At 33.1% G+C, this 16062-nt stretch overlaps 1 long non-coding RNA gene across 1 annotated transcript; it reads right to left on the reverse strand.

Annotated features, from left to right (window-relative positions):
* Positions 1 to 1273: 1273 nt before the first annotated feature.
* LOC145581235 (uncharacterized) lies at positions 1274 to 1885 on the reverse strand. Its single transcript, XR_014099613.1, has 3 exons — positions 1838 to 1885; positions 1503 to 1606; positions 1274 to 1332 (listed from the first exon to the last, which is right to left on the reverse strand). It is a non-coding gene; the product is annotated as an uncharacterized LOC145581235 (long non-coding RNA).
* Between the last annotated feature and the right edge of the window lie 14177 nt (positions 1886 to 16062).

Below are 16062 nucleotides of genomic sequence, written 5' to 3' on the forward strand. Positions count from 1 at the left end.
GGATTACACATGTACTTTAAAAATATAATTCGACTTTGCAAAATTAAAATCAAATTACACTTTAAAGCATCTCAAGTCATGACAATGATTGTTAATACTTTAAAACTAAACTAATTGCAAACACCCTCATGTGAATGTTATGGTCCCTTTCATATCTTACTCTTATATATTGAAAATCTAACAATGTTGAGTAGCGTTCAAGTCTTTAAATTCATTATGAATTATAAAACATGAATTGGTGGTATAATCTCAACCCTATCAATGTACATATTTAAGGCATCCTAATCAATAATGCAATATTACAATAATAAATGTTCCACTTTTTGAACTCTCAAATTGCGGCAAACACTACAGACATCAAAAGCATACAACATACATGAGCAGCAACCAGACGATTCGGATGCAGCCTAGTAACAGCCACCATAGAATCATATAACTCTAACCCAGATCAAAATTCAAGCAAATATCATCAAAATTCTAAAACGGACATTTAACAATAACACCTCTTTTAATACCAATTATCAGTAACCAAAAGAGCAAAAAATATAACACTTAATTTGGTCATGTAACCACCATAACATCAATCAACCATAGCAAAGTCATCTAAAATTTATTCATGCACCAAACAACCATTAATAATTTCAAAATATTAATCATGAGCATTAATAATTTAATAATACTTGGCCATTAAAATTACAAATTCATGAATAATTTTGAATTGAAAGAAACGAATAATTTAGACATTAATTCTAAATACTAAGTTTAGAAGCATACCTTTCCAGAGGTTTTGGAGACTAAGCCGAGTCACAAGATCAAATTGGAGTAGAATCTTTTGAGTTAGAGCAGCAACAATTAGACTCATCTTCAAAAAATCCCAAGCCCAGTAACATCATAATCGTGATTCAAAGAGAGAAAAAAAAAGTTCATTCTCCAAACCCCTAAAATTTTGATTATATGAATGACTTTAGTCTAAAATAGAAAATTGTGAAACACAAAATCATATTATATTCGCCCTGTCAAAAGAAAGAAACCCTAAAATTGAGTTCACGAAACTTAAAACTGGTGAAATTGAAAGGCAAAGAAAGCCTCAATTCAAGCAATAACGATAATGTAATATAGAGGAGAAGAAAAACAAAAATAAAATTTGAGGATTTACCATTGAATAGCTTCAAACAATCGAGCATAAGCTTTATCCTCCTCTTGTACTTGTTCGATTCTGATTATTACTACATAATTTTTCACCCTAGTCCCCACTCTCTTTCTCTCTCGTTCTCTCTCTCCCCTTTTCGAAGCCACCACCATTGTTGCTATAGCCGCCTACCTACTCAGCAGCTGTGTATAGAGACAAAAAGCCGAAATGCTCCTCATAAGATGCAAACCAAAAACAAAACTCATCAGAAACCCAGAATCAATTAAATTTGAGAAACTTAAAACACAATTAAACAAATCAATTAGGTAATCTACATGTTTATAAAATAGTTCTAAACTACTTCACGACTCACAAATTTTCCCTCTTCAAGCAGTTGGTTTCCATAAGGAATCACTCCGGGATTGTAAGAAAAGTTAGACATCCAGAGTCGTCCCATGAGCAGCAGCAAAAAGCCATCTGACCACGACCATAAGAAACCAATTAAAATAGAGAAATTCAAATCAAAATTAAAAATGTATAATCAAGAAATCAAAAGGGGTTCAAAAAGTGGAAGAACCCTAAAGATTCCTTTAATACAAAAACCCAAACTTATGTTTCAGTATTTAAATTTACATATATATAAACAAAATTCAATAATTAGAACCATTACAGTTCATCATTGACAGAAACAGAAGAAAAACAACTTACCTCAGCTCTAATGGAGGAAAGATAACTCTGAATACGCTTCAAACCAGCCTATAATGAATCACAAAGATCATCCGAACCTACCTGAACCTGAATCACAATGAATCAGAAAACCAATCCAACAAAAGGTGTCATTCAACACTTTGAATTACCTGAACCAGAATAAAATGTAAAGCTCACCATCAGTAGGAGCATTCCTATCTCCATAGACCTATTGATTACGCTGTATGAGGTTTTGAGATTTGTAGCCTAAAGCTACAGTGAGATTAATAGCCCAAAGCTATTGTTACCCTTGTAACCTTCCATTATTAATCAAAGCACTCAAGCTTGCCTTAAATTAGTGTTAATTAATCTTACTTATTGTGCGTGAGAAAACCGGTTCTTGACATGTTCTCACCTGGCCATCCATGGCAGACAAATGCACTGTTTGCGGCTTCAGCATCTGCAAAGTTGACAAACCCAAATCCCCTAGACCTTCTGGTGTTTCTCTTAGTGATGACCCTTGCTGTAAATTACAAAAAAAAACCAATGAATTAAAGACTGCAGACTTAAAGACCAATAAGCAAAACTTGCAATACAGTAAAACTTGCATTACAGGAGAAAGTACAAGATAATATAAATTGTTGCCACGAAAAAAAGAGTAATTATTTTATACAATTATCAAGTTAATTGAACTCATTCAAGCTTCAACTTACATAATATTGGTTTCAGATTATCATCAGGTGTTGAATAGCCATGAGATGTGTCCAAGTTAATATTTTAAAGCAAGATGCCAAATCACCATGTAGAAACAAAAAACCTAGTCTTATGATCCAACAAATTTTTTTTATCCTCCAAAGGATAATTTACTTGATATTCAGCAATACAAATGAGACCATCAAAAATAACTACTCAAGAATATTCAGCAATACAAATGAGACCATCAACAATAACTCAACCAATATTGAAAAACAGGATCACTCTTTGCATTAATATCATTATCCAATCAAACCCACAAATTGTTGTCCCTACTATAAACCTTCAACCCCAATTCAAAAACTGAACATTACCAATGCAAATATAATATATCAATCATGGCACCAAAATTTCACAACCCTGGATTATATGCTTGGTAGAAATAACATAATGTTCCTCGTTAGTTATATGAAAATTCTGATTTATAGAAGTTTTTAAATAAAATAAGCACTTAAGCTATAGGTTCAATCGCACAATATATACTCAAATAGAAATAGAGTAATCAACACACATAAAAGTTAGAATGTTTTATGTGGGGAGTCTGAACTCTAAGCATGTGACATCAATTTTCAGTTCTTGAAGATTGAGCAACATAAGCACACCAATAGCACATAAAAAATTGTAGTACGATTCAAAAAAGATGAATATCTACCAGTCATTTTGTGTAGCCTCGAACTGTTTCCGAAGCGCATCGTCCTGAAAAATAAAACGATGAAAAGAATGAAAGATTAAAATCAAAAGTCCCATTCTACATTCTCCAAAATTCCCACCCAAATCATAATCAATAATTCATAGAAAACGCATAAAATCTACACTAATTCAGCAATAAATCAACACACAACCAAAGTCAAAACACGTTTTAGTACACAAAACAATATCTAGCTAGATGACTCAGATCCCAACAATTCCAAAAAAAAAAAAAAAAAGTTTAATTTAGTAGCAACCAGAACTTAAAATCTCAATTCTAGAATCACATCCAAATAAACCCTGACCTTGATCAAAATTCATTAAAAAACTATTAAAAAAATTCCTAGAAGACAGTTTTTCAGGACCTGCCAAGGACACCATTAACTCAAGCTTGCGTCCAGTGACTTGAAGATCAAGATTACCGACTTATACTCGAGCCATAATTCCTGAAACTTGATACCTGAAAAAAATTGACAAAAGGCTGACCCTATAAACGGCAAAATTAATCCAAAATAAAACCCATAAATCCCTTTTAAAACCCTAGATTAAGAAAACTTCACTAACCAATTTAATTTGCACAAATAAAACCCTCTTGCTTCCATTAAAGAAGTCTCGTCATCTTGCTGCAAACCCAAAAAAAAAACGCCAATAATACTTCCTACAAATCTGTTCGAATTTCACAAAAAAAAAATTGCATTAACTTCAACTGATCTTGTTTCTCAATAAATCAAAGTGAAATTCCATCAATTCCACAAAACACAAACATCAACAACAGAAAAAAAAATCTAGAAATTAAATAAAAAAAACAGGTCGAACATCCAATAATACCTGAGTTTATTCACTTCAAACTCGAATCGAGCAAACCTTGCTCCATCTTCCTCCTTCCGCCTATTTCAGAGAGAAAATAGAGAAACAGGAGGAAACTACTTCACACTGCGAGGAAAGAGAGAGAGCGAAGAAGCAGAGGAAGAAGGCGCCAACGATGATCGGTGGTTTCAAACTCACCGCCATCGTTGCTGAAGGTGTCGAAACCCTAGCTTTGGATTTCCCCAAATGGTTAAAACTTGTGAACGTGAAAAGAGAGGAGAGAAGAGGAGGAAAACTGAAAGGTGAATAATGAAGGTCAGAGAAACATATGGCTGAGAGGAAAAGTGAATACTGAATAATGGGGCAAAGCAAAAGGTGAAAAAGAAGGGAAGGGGTAAAACCGTAATTGAATATTTTGAGGGGCAAAAGAGTCACCACACTATTACTAAGGAGTTTCCAACTTGCCAACTTTTAATAGTTATAGATTAGAAAAAAAGAACTATTTGTATATATAATGAGACAAATTAATAAATCGAAATGTTGAATGCTCCATCCATTTTAAAAATAATTAAGAAATGGAGATCAAAGCATGGTTTTTGTTATCCAAGGAGATCAAAGCATGTAAATCGGAACTTTAATAAAAGCAGCAAAGCAGTCACAAAAAAACTTACTCAATTATTGTAGAATGTAGATTATCATGGACTAGAACTATTGTGTCAAAAAAAAAACATGGACTAGGACTAGTGGACAACATAATTTACAAGGATTTGCATGCAGAGGTGTTAAATCGGGTACCCAAATGGAGTTTGGGTTGACCCACGATGGGTCGGGACGTTTGGGTCGGGTAATGATGGGTCATTTTAATCTTACAAACCAAATCAAATTGGGTTGAGCTTCATCAGATTCGGGTTAAAGTTGAGTTCAAGTATGGTCGGATACAAATCGAATTGAGTCGAGTCAAATTCAAGTCGAGTCATATCGAGTTAAGATGAACTCGGATCCGGATTTTATTGGGTTTATTTGGGTCAAAGTGAATTTATTTGACTTTGGATCGGGTTATTTCGAATTTGATTAGATCTTGGTTCAAATCACTTCAGTTCTGATTAAAATTTGAATGTGGTTGCTTCGATTATTAGCTCATTCTCAGTTATAATACTTTAGTTTTGGTTTTGGGTCGAATAATTTAAATTTGGGAAATTAGGAGCTGAACTGATTAGAACTGAACTGAAATTAATCTGAAGTGAACAAGCCCTAAGTTCAGATCGATTATATCATATAATTTTAGATAATTTTATACAAATTCATATTAGTTCAGATAAATTCACATTAGTTTAAATAAATTCAGATAAGTTCGAATAATTTCATATACATTAAGATGAATTAATATATGTTCAGATTATTTCATATAATTATGATATTTTCTTATAAATTCAAATAATTTCAGCTAACTTCAATAAATTCAGATAGTTTCAAATTGATACAGAGTATGAGTTTAGATAAATTTAGATACGGTTATATAAATTCAAATAAATTTAGAATTGTTTTATATAAATTTAGAAGTTCAATTAAGCTGAAATAAATACATATTCATCAAAATCAGGTGAATATAACACACCAAATTACATTAATATATCATACATATATATTTATATTATAAATTTCAAATTTTATCCATTGGAAGTATATTTTATGGTATATCATGATAGTATTGGATTTTTTGACTTTAGAGTGCTAAAATCATGGATTAATTCACTAATATATCGATCAATGTACTATTACTATAATGTTGACTCGATTCAAACATATTCTTATTGCTTTGCGTTACTTTTGTGGTATCTCAATTGTTACTATTCATTTGTTTATTTATTCTTTTACCATTTTATTATAATACTCCGTATCAATTAATCAATTATCATTTTTTTCTATGACTCCCTTCTTTGTTCTCTCTACAACTTCTATAATTCACAACTTGAATGTTGACTTAAGAAAGACTTCATCAAACAACGTAACTCAAATGTAAGGATATATGATTATAAGGTTGAGCCATCAACCATTCTCTACCACAAATGTATAGTGGTAAAGAATTTGATTTCAAGATAGAACAAAAAGTTATATATGTTTAAAAGCAAGTTGGGTTTAATTGAATTATGAGTAATTTCGTGTCGGTTTTAATTTGGTCATAGGAAGTTTTAAATCGGATAATTAAAGGTCGGGTAAAAAGTGGTATTTTTTCGGGTCTAAATGGTTACAGGTAGATTTCATTTCGAGCTAGATCGAATTCAGATCTTATATTATCGGGTCTTATTGGTTTCGGTTTTAATATGAGTCGATTTCAAATTGGGTTTGGATCATAAATTACCAGGTGGAGTCGGTTTCGAGATAACGTCGAGTCGACTCCAGATCGAATTCGGATAAAATATATCCGAGTCCAACCAGTTCGAAAACAGTTCGATTTCAAGTAAACCTTTCGGGTCGGGTAAGTTTTTGACACCCTGGCCCCCCTAGTTCACATAAATAACCAACAAAACCAAAAATTAAAAAAATAAAAAAAAACAAAAAGAGAGAAAAGAAAACAGAAGGTTTGAAGAAAGAGAAAAACATGGAGGGGGTGAAGGTGGAGGCTTCGGTTGTTGGTGGCCATGGTAGGGGTGAAGGTGGAGGCTTCGGTTGCAGTGGTGGTTGAGGGTAGGGCAGTTGTTTTTCTTTTTTTAAAAAAAAAAATCATATCATTTAATTAATATAAAATCTATACTTTAGTATTTAAAAAGACAAACCACAATCACCTATATGACACATGTCATCATAATTCACTCATATACCACATAACACATCCATTAATATTTCCTCTTTATACTCCCTTTCAAAGTAAAAGATAAAATAAAATGTTATTGAATGCTAAAGTCTTTATGTATTCCTAACCTGCAAATTTGAGTACGAAATGAAGTGTTTCATTTTCACTATAAAAAAAAGTTGTACTCCTCTCTATACCCCTTTTAATGTAAAAGTTAAAATAACAAATTATTTAATGTTAAAATCTTTATGTATTCCTAACTTGAAAATTATAAGTAAGAAAATTAAGCAAATTATTACAAAAAATCACCGACACATACAAAACAAATAAGCAACACATTTCAAGAACAATAAAATGAGCTACAACCCGTTCGTTGAACGGGCCAAAAGGCTAGTTGTAATTAAAAAAAAACAATCTATCAATCACTAAGTGACACGTGTCACACTAACTTATTAAGCAGGTCACCAACCGATTTCATCCTATATATAGAAATGCATGTCAAAGGTCGTTTTATTAAGAAATAATTAAAAGGTCGTTTTATTTTCGGAATACCGAGCAAAGGTCATAATATTCTTGACAATTTTTCCTTTTTATTTTCAGGTGAAAAAAAGGTCAAAAAACTTACAAAATTGAAGGCTAATCCACGCTTTTTGAGGAAAATTTGAGGTTTCGGGGTCCGGTGGCGAAAAGCCTTGAGACCATAACGGATATATCTCGGGGTCATTGTAAACACCCATTTGTGTCTCCCATAAACCAAACCCAGTAATGAATACCTTTCGCGTCGAACCATAATTGAATGAAGTGAAAGTGTGAAAAGTCAAGTGTTGCGGTTAGTTTTTATTAAAATCATTCTTTCTGTTTTCGAAAACCAACTTTATTTTATGAAAATTTATATTGGTTTTATTTATCTACGATGTTTTTCTTTTTTATCTGTATGCTATTTTACAGTGAAAAAATTTAGAATTTGAGAATTTCTACAAAACAAAAGGAGCGAGTAAAAAACCTTCAATTACAAAATTCAATCACCCATAGGAGAAAGTAACAATACACAACTTAATTTAAAACCTTAATAACCACAATCATATTACAAGTAAAATAAAACTTCAAATAGAGAAATTGTTTATTTATACAAATTACAGCTTAATTCAAAACCTCAACAAGTTAAGAACCACAATCATATTATATACATCAATGGTCTCTCTTTATTAAGCTTAATATGTTTTTTCAAAAAGGCACAATTGCTAAGTAGCTGGGCACACAATTAGATCATTCTCGAAATTCGACTGGGTTGTAAGTATTGGATTCTTGCTAAAACAAGTTAAATAAAAACTCACTGTTGGCATTACGGGGAAATCCTCTTGACATGGTATGTGATGGAAGCCTAAGACGTACCAATGTACAATATCCTTATTCTCTATAGGTCGCAAAACTCAAATAATATTTACAAATTAATTAGGAACCGAATGAATAAAAGTTATGTTACTCCGTATATACTTTGTGGATGTTATATACTTTCTCCTTACCTTACACTTCATTTGTTCTTTTTTACTTGGCCTGTTTCTTTTATCACGTTTGTCAATGCAAAACTTTAACGATTAATAATTTTAATTCTTCATAAGTAAAAATTATAAAATTTACATATTATGATACTACTTATAGAGACGAATTCAAAAGAGTCTTACATGAATATATTTTTTCTTGCATATTATTAATAAAAAAGGTTAAAAGAGAAGTGAAAAATAGTGTAAAAGTCAAAACCGGTCAAGTAAAAAAGAACAACGGAAATAAAATATTAGGCAAGTGTATAAAGACCCGAACCATTAAATAATTGGATGGATTCGACCCATTAAATAATTGGATGGAACCGACCCGTTTATAAGTGGGGCAAGTTAGGGTTTTTCTTAATAGGCCTCCAATCTTCCCCTCTATTTTTCTCTCTCTCTCTCCATCTCTCTCTCAGTTTTCCATTGAAGCGCACTCAACATCGCCTTGACGTTCTTCATCACAAATTATTGGTTCTCAGCAGCTTCTGAGGTAAATTGTTGTTTCTTTCAGTAATCATCATATCAATTTCACAATCTAGGGTTTATCTTTCATCTAATTTAATTTAATTTAATTTAATTGTCAGTGGACTAAGTGTATGAATCTGAATTAGATATTAAGATTATGAAATATCATAACCAGCGATTATGTTGCTAGAAATTTTATAATTGAATTACATATCCCTATGGATTTAGACCTTGAGCCTGATAAGATTACTTTTAATCAATTATCAATTTGTTCATGTGTATTTCATTATATCTAATCAATTTTATTTATTTCATTAATTCTGATTCAAACTCTGTTGTTTCATCACTATAACAGCAGGAGCGCTCGAATTATTTATCATGGAAGAAAAGTAGTAAGATAATTAGTTATAGAATTAGAGTGGTATTTCGTGTTCAAATCTTGTAAATATTCAGTAAATGTGAACAATCCCTAAGTGTATTTTTAAACAAATTGATAATTTGGGTTGTACTAGTATAAGTTTACTTTTTTTTAACACATAAAAGACGATTTATTAATTAATTATAGTGTTTACAACACAAACAACCAAACTTAGTAAGTAAAGCCTCAATCCGATCACAAAATCTGAGGCTAATACAACAGAAGAAAGAAAACGAACACCTATACCACTGAAAACTAGTAAACACTTATCCTTCTGAATAGACAGTGCCCCTCCGCAAAGCAGCAAAGAACAGAAAATTAAACAAAGCTGAACTACAGTTATAATTTAGATTGGCGGGGGATTCAATCATCCACCTGCACTTCCTGAGCCTCCTCTTGTGCAGCAGCAATGACAGCCAATTCCACATTGTATATAGGCCTAATATTCTCAGGACATGCCATGTGCAGACGGTGGCCAACACTCATCTCCAAACCAATTGCAGCCAGTTCGTGAGCCACTGCATTGTGGTTCCTTTGTACTACAAGAAAATAAAAAAACATGCGTATGATCTTTACAAGATTCGAACATGCAACCTCAAACTCTTATATTAAATGTTTCACCAATAATCTATGACATATTGTATGTATTTTTTGTCAAACAATATTTATATATCTAGTGTTGAAAAGGTTTTTCGTATCGATTTTTAGGATTTAGTGGCGATTGTAAATGATACGATTTCACAAAATTATATAAATGTGTAAAAATAGTGTGGATATGTATTATTATGTTTTCCGTATCGATTTTAAATGGGAAAACCATGGCGATTGTAAAATGATACGACTTCCTTAATTATTTCACAAACAGACTTGCATATTGTAGCGAATGTACAATCGCTACGAAATAATCGCTACGAAAAGACATTTTTCTAGTGTTACTGTTGAACACTAATTTGTTGTATTAACACCAGAGTAGTGAGCCTATTTAGTGACATAAAATAATAGTGGTTATTACAATGTAAGACGTGGATTCACATATTTGTTTAATGTGAGAAACAAAAAAAGTAAAACTAACTAGAAACTGTAATTATTTTTTTTCATAATATATAAATCTAAACGCAATGTCAATGTCCTATTAATTGGACACAATGGTAAGTAAGACGTTGATCCAACTATCATCTAATGTTAGCAATGTACATCACTAACATAGAATTTTAATAAGTTAAAGTAATTTAAAACACGACATGCAACAATATGGTATCGTATATACTTACTATTATAATTATAGATAAATTAACAAATTACATTTGTAATTTATTTATAATTACAAATTAACAAATTACATGAAACTATGTATATATTATATTGGACATTATTGATACATATATATATAATTATTAATTTTGATACATCAATAATAATTTTATATCACATTTCTCATATTAAATAATTCAATATTAGCTATTCAAAAAAAAAAATCAATATTAAATAATTTATTATGAAAAGGGTCATCATGGGTGCCCTTCAAATCCGTCGACGACAATAGTCTTCCATAACCCTTGGCATTGACAAATGCCCCATATAGTAAACGGCCGCATGTGACATCTCTTGAGTATAGAAACACTATGTCATCTAGTATGTCACTGTAAATTAAAAAGATTATTCAATAAAATATATGTTACAATAAAATATTTTCCAAAATTTCAAATAAGAACAAGAAAAACATACCGAAATATTTTCTTGAAGTCAAATTTGATAAAATTCCACCATTCACCTATAACCTTCTTACTTTCTTCATCACCCAAACTGGAATCTTGATCTTTACTCCATTTATCACGTAATAAAGTAGAATAAGCTTCCACAGTTTGGAATGATTCAACCACCAAAAATGTTGAGCAGCTTGAGCTGACATCGCCAATAGTAAAAGTAGCCATATCAACCACACTTATAATCTTAGTGCTATTCAACCCAAAAGATACCAATTTCCTTTTACTATCAAGAGAAAAACTGTAAGTACATTTCTTTTGAAAATATTTTAAATTTCGATTATTTTCTTTTTAACAGATTAATGATGATATTTTCCTAGCATAAAAGCAATTATTTTTTATTTTCTTTTTAATATTGAATTCTTCTCTTCATATTCTTGTTTCCAACTTTTGTCCCACCATCTTCATACAAACTTGCCGATGAAGTTGATCTTTTCTCCTAATTCACCTTATCCCCCATATAAATGTTAGACCTTACTCTTTTTCAGGTTTCAGGATAGATACCACATACCAGTACCACATTGCAGAGTATTATGATCAATACTTGCACAAAAAGAAAGCCAAGTTGGGATGTTATCCCAATGGATTTTCTGTTTGAGAAATTCGATCCATAGACATATTTGAATTGGGGACTCTGAGTCAATCATCACCATGACTCTATCTTTCTGAATTTTCCTTACCCCAACATCTTATTCCACCTCTAACAAAAGACCCCACTGCACTTCCTATGGATAGCAGGAATTGATAATCTTGGGGAAGTCCAATGGAAGTTCTGGATAGAAGAATCAAGCCGGGAATTTTGTTATAGAGGGCTTGTGAGGCTTTAACCTGGTGTCCATGGCTGGACAGAGATGAAATTGGGAATTTTGTTAAGACTTCTTTTATTTAGATGTTTTAATGGAGTAAAAACCCTTCCCCAAAATCGACCATTTACAAGCATTGCTGAGAACACGTAACTTCTTGACCTTGGTGATGACATAGTCAGAGGAAATCAATTTCCATACTACTTTGAATAGAATAAAGTTTTTCCATTCTATTGACAAGGCTTAGAGGGTAGAAGAGGGCAAAGGAATGAAAGCTTTGCTGAGGAACTAGATGTGGGTAGGATGGAGGGAGGGAGGGAGGGATGGATGGATTGCGGAAAAGTCATTGATGACAGAGCATCATAGAAGAATCTAGGAGATTGAGCTGGTGAAGGCTCTGGTACCATTTCAGGCGAAGGATTATCTTTTCCACCAGATGGGTTGGTGGACCGATACTTACTTTTCGGTGCCCAAGGGTGGGGTTGATTTCTTTGGTCTGCCTGTCTCTTTAGCATGATAATTCTTATATTGTTAAGTTCAGGTGTTGCCGCTTAGTCCTCAGCTTCCCTTTATTGCCTAAAGTATGGGACTATGGGGTCACATTAGAGCAATTGTAATTATTGTTTACATTATTCTTTTTGTTCTATTAGTCAGGTTCAATCTACAAAATGATATCTTAGGATTGTTACCACATATTAATTATTCAAAGATCTCGGTGCTTGTAATTGCATTCTCAATGGGTATTGTCTGTGAAATATGTGTTATAGTCTAAAGTTGAAGTTTGGTGCATATATAATTTAATACACAGTTTAGTTTGAATTTCAAAGGTACTAATTCAAGTACCAACCTAATACTTTTATTTTCTATTGTTAATGAACTTTCTATTGTTCTATATATGGGTTCATTGCAAGTAATTGTTGTATTATTAACTCCCGATTTGTGTGATAGTGACTTTTTATCGTTGTTGTTGTTGTTGAAAATGAACTGAATACATAAAGAAAAGTGCAACTAATGGTATTCATAGAATTAAGCTTCATCAAATGTCTCTTGCTAATCGTAATTCTTTAAAGGTGCTATTCTGGTTGACCTTTTGAGGAACCAGACCAAAAAAGGATTAGGTCAGTATTATTACATTGAGTTTGTTCATTAAACATAACAAAAAAAAAGCTTCCTTTATCTTTGCCTTTCTAGTAGATCGAGCTATGACATCCACCTCTTTCATTCTTTCTATGTTTCTCCATTCAAGTTTCAGTTGGTTGCATAGGAGTTCCCTGAAATCCATGTGCATGAAGAAGAGATGTCATGTCCTGAATGCCCTCTGCGTCGATTTTTGAATCATTCATAATTGTGAGTTGCTTGCTGGGTTGCTTTAACTGAGTTGCTGTAGCATTTTGCCTCATTACTTTTTGGAAAATCGTCCAAAACATTGCCCTGTTTACAAAGACTGATATACCAGCTATACCTCCATGGAGTCTCTTGGGAGAAATAAGCATCAACAACTCAACAAGGATAACACAGTTTAGTTCTTTTTCTAAACAATCAGCATTTTGTCCAAAAAAGGATTTGGGTTAGAGTTAGGACTTAGGTAGGAAAATTCTTGAATCAGCCAATGTGAATCTTGGACAAACTTTGGATTTTTTCCCTTTCAAAAACCCATTTGTTCCTACAAATCCAAGTTCTCGATAGGCAAAAGAGAAACCAAATGTGCTAGGGTGTCTTTAAATGTATGACATTTTGATCCTTCAAATTGTGTTTTAGCTGAGAAGAGAGATCGTCGCTGTAGAATTGAGGGTTGGAGTGGGGGACGGACACTGTTGAGTTTCCAGAATTCTAAGGCTCTATTAAAATCCCTAAGAGCACGTAAAATGGATAGAAGAGGGCAAAGGAATGAAAGGTTTGGTGAGGAACTGGATGTGGGTAGGATGGACGGAGGGAGGGATGGATTGCAGAAAAATCATTGATGACAGAGCTTCACGGAAGAATCTAGGAGATTGAGCTGCGAAGGCTCTGGTGGTACCATTTGAGGCGAAAGATCATCTTTTCCACCAAATGGATCGAAGGTTACTTTACAGTGAGCAAGGGTGGGGTTGATTTCTTTGGTCTTGCCTGTCTCTCTAGCATGATTATTCTCATATTGTTAAGTTCATGTGTTGCCACTTAGTCCTCAACTTCCCTTTATTGCCTATAGTATGGGACTACGGGGTCCCATTAGAGCAATTGTCATTATTGTTTACATTATTCTTTTTGTTCTATTAGTCAGGTTCATTCTACAAAATGATAATATAGGATTGTTGCCACATATTAATTATTCAATGATCTGAGTGCTTGTGTATGTTTTTGGTTATGTAGCTCCTTTGGATTCTCCCCGAGTGTATTTTATCAGCAAGAGTGCGAGACATGTAATAGCCAACATGCGGCTGGACACCAAACATTCAACTTTGACATCGACGGGCTAGGTTGTAGTACTCTAATTTACCTTTAATCTTTGTAATTGGCAAAAGAAAAGTAATTGAACAGAAAAAGTCTCCACGCACACTTCTGTCTCCATGGTCAAGTGTACTATATCAACACCACATAGGCATGTATGCAACAGAAAGTCTTTCCTAGCTCTATCTCTAACATGAGCTCCTTAAATCTCCTTTTCTTATTAAAGCTAACAAAAAGTAGCGAACTAACAGAAGCTTTACTACGTATGTTGCAAAATGTGAAAGACTTGAAACGCTCAGATTTAATTTGTGAATTGCCGGCTGTTTGTGAAGACTACGTCAGCATCTACAATTAGAGGTATCAAAACCGAACCGACCCGAAAAAAATAATCCGTTTCGAACTGTAACCGATCCGATTTGATCCGAGAAATTCAAGACCCAAACCCGATCTATAACCGAACTGAACTCAACCCGAATCCGAACTTGACCTGATCTAAACTTAACCCGGCACCGATTTGATCCGACCTTAACTCAACCCGAATCCGATTTGACCCGACCTGAACTCAAACCAAACCGATTTGACCCGACCCGAGCTCAACCCGATCCAAAATTGACCCGAAAAATAAGCGAGAGTTAATTGATTTGCTTGTAAAGCTCTAGTTAAATGCTGCCTAAAGCCTATTGTCATTTTTAATGAATTTCCTCCCATTCTATTATATTTTATGAACTAATAATTCTTTTCTCTAACACATACAACCAATAATATCAATATAAATCACATTACTACTAGTCTGATGCAACCTATAAGAAACAATTATGAAAGCAAAATAAATAAAGTTTTAAAGGATATATCAAGCGCTTACATTTTCATTATAATAATTAAATATATTACATATACATAATCCAATGATTCAAACTTAGGTATTTTCAGTAGTTTTCATATACAAAATACGCTGCATATAATATCATTGCAATGTTTCGACTCCAATAATATGTTATGGGTACGACTTCCTCAAAAATAACAAAAGTCTTGCACTTCCAAAAAAAATTCAGCTAAACACAAAAAGGAATTGAACCGAAATTGACCGAACTGAACTTGACCGAACCGAAATCAACCCGACCCAAATTCATCTGACGCGAAGTTACCCGGCTAAACCCGTTTTAAACCCGATCCAAATATATCCGAACCGAAAGTGAATCGATCTGAAGTTGACCCGACCCGTATCCGACCCGGACTCGATAGACCATGACCCGAATTTAACCCGATCCGAGTTAAAAGGATAATTTTGATCCGAACATATCCGACCTGAACAGACCCGGCCCGAATAGACCCGACCCAAACTCCATCCGGTTATCCGAATTGACACCTCTATCTACAATCTTCAAACCTAGGTGTGCTAATTGAGTTGAGCAGCTCACGAGCAACTCGTACTCGACTCGGTCAATGGTCGGTCAAAACTTGACTCGAGTTAGCTCAACTCGAGCACGAGTTGAGCAAGTTCTAACTCGACTCGATAAGCTCGTGAGTAACTCGATAATATATTATTAATATAGAATTTACAAACAAAGTTACTATGTTTAAACAAATTTGACACTTATTAAGTCTTAATTTATATATATATATATAAAAAAAGTAAATCTTTAATAAATATATAATAAGGAAAACAGCATAAATTGAACAAAAAATAAATAAAGGCATATAATAATAGAAGGACCAAAATTTTAAAGAGCATATCGTGAGCTACTCGACTCGAAACTTTAACGAGCACGAGTCGAGCAGAATTTATTT

Source organism: Chenopodium album, chromosome 2 (genome assembly GCF_948465745.1).
Source record: "Chenopodium album chromosome 2, dcCheAlbu1.1, whole genome shotgun sequence".
NCBI lineage: Eukaryota > Viridiplantae > Streptophyta > Magnoliopsida > Caryophyllales > Amaranthaceae > Chenopodium > Chenopodium album.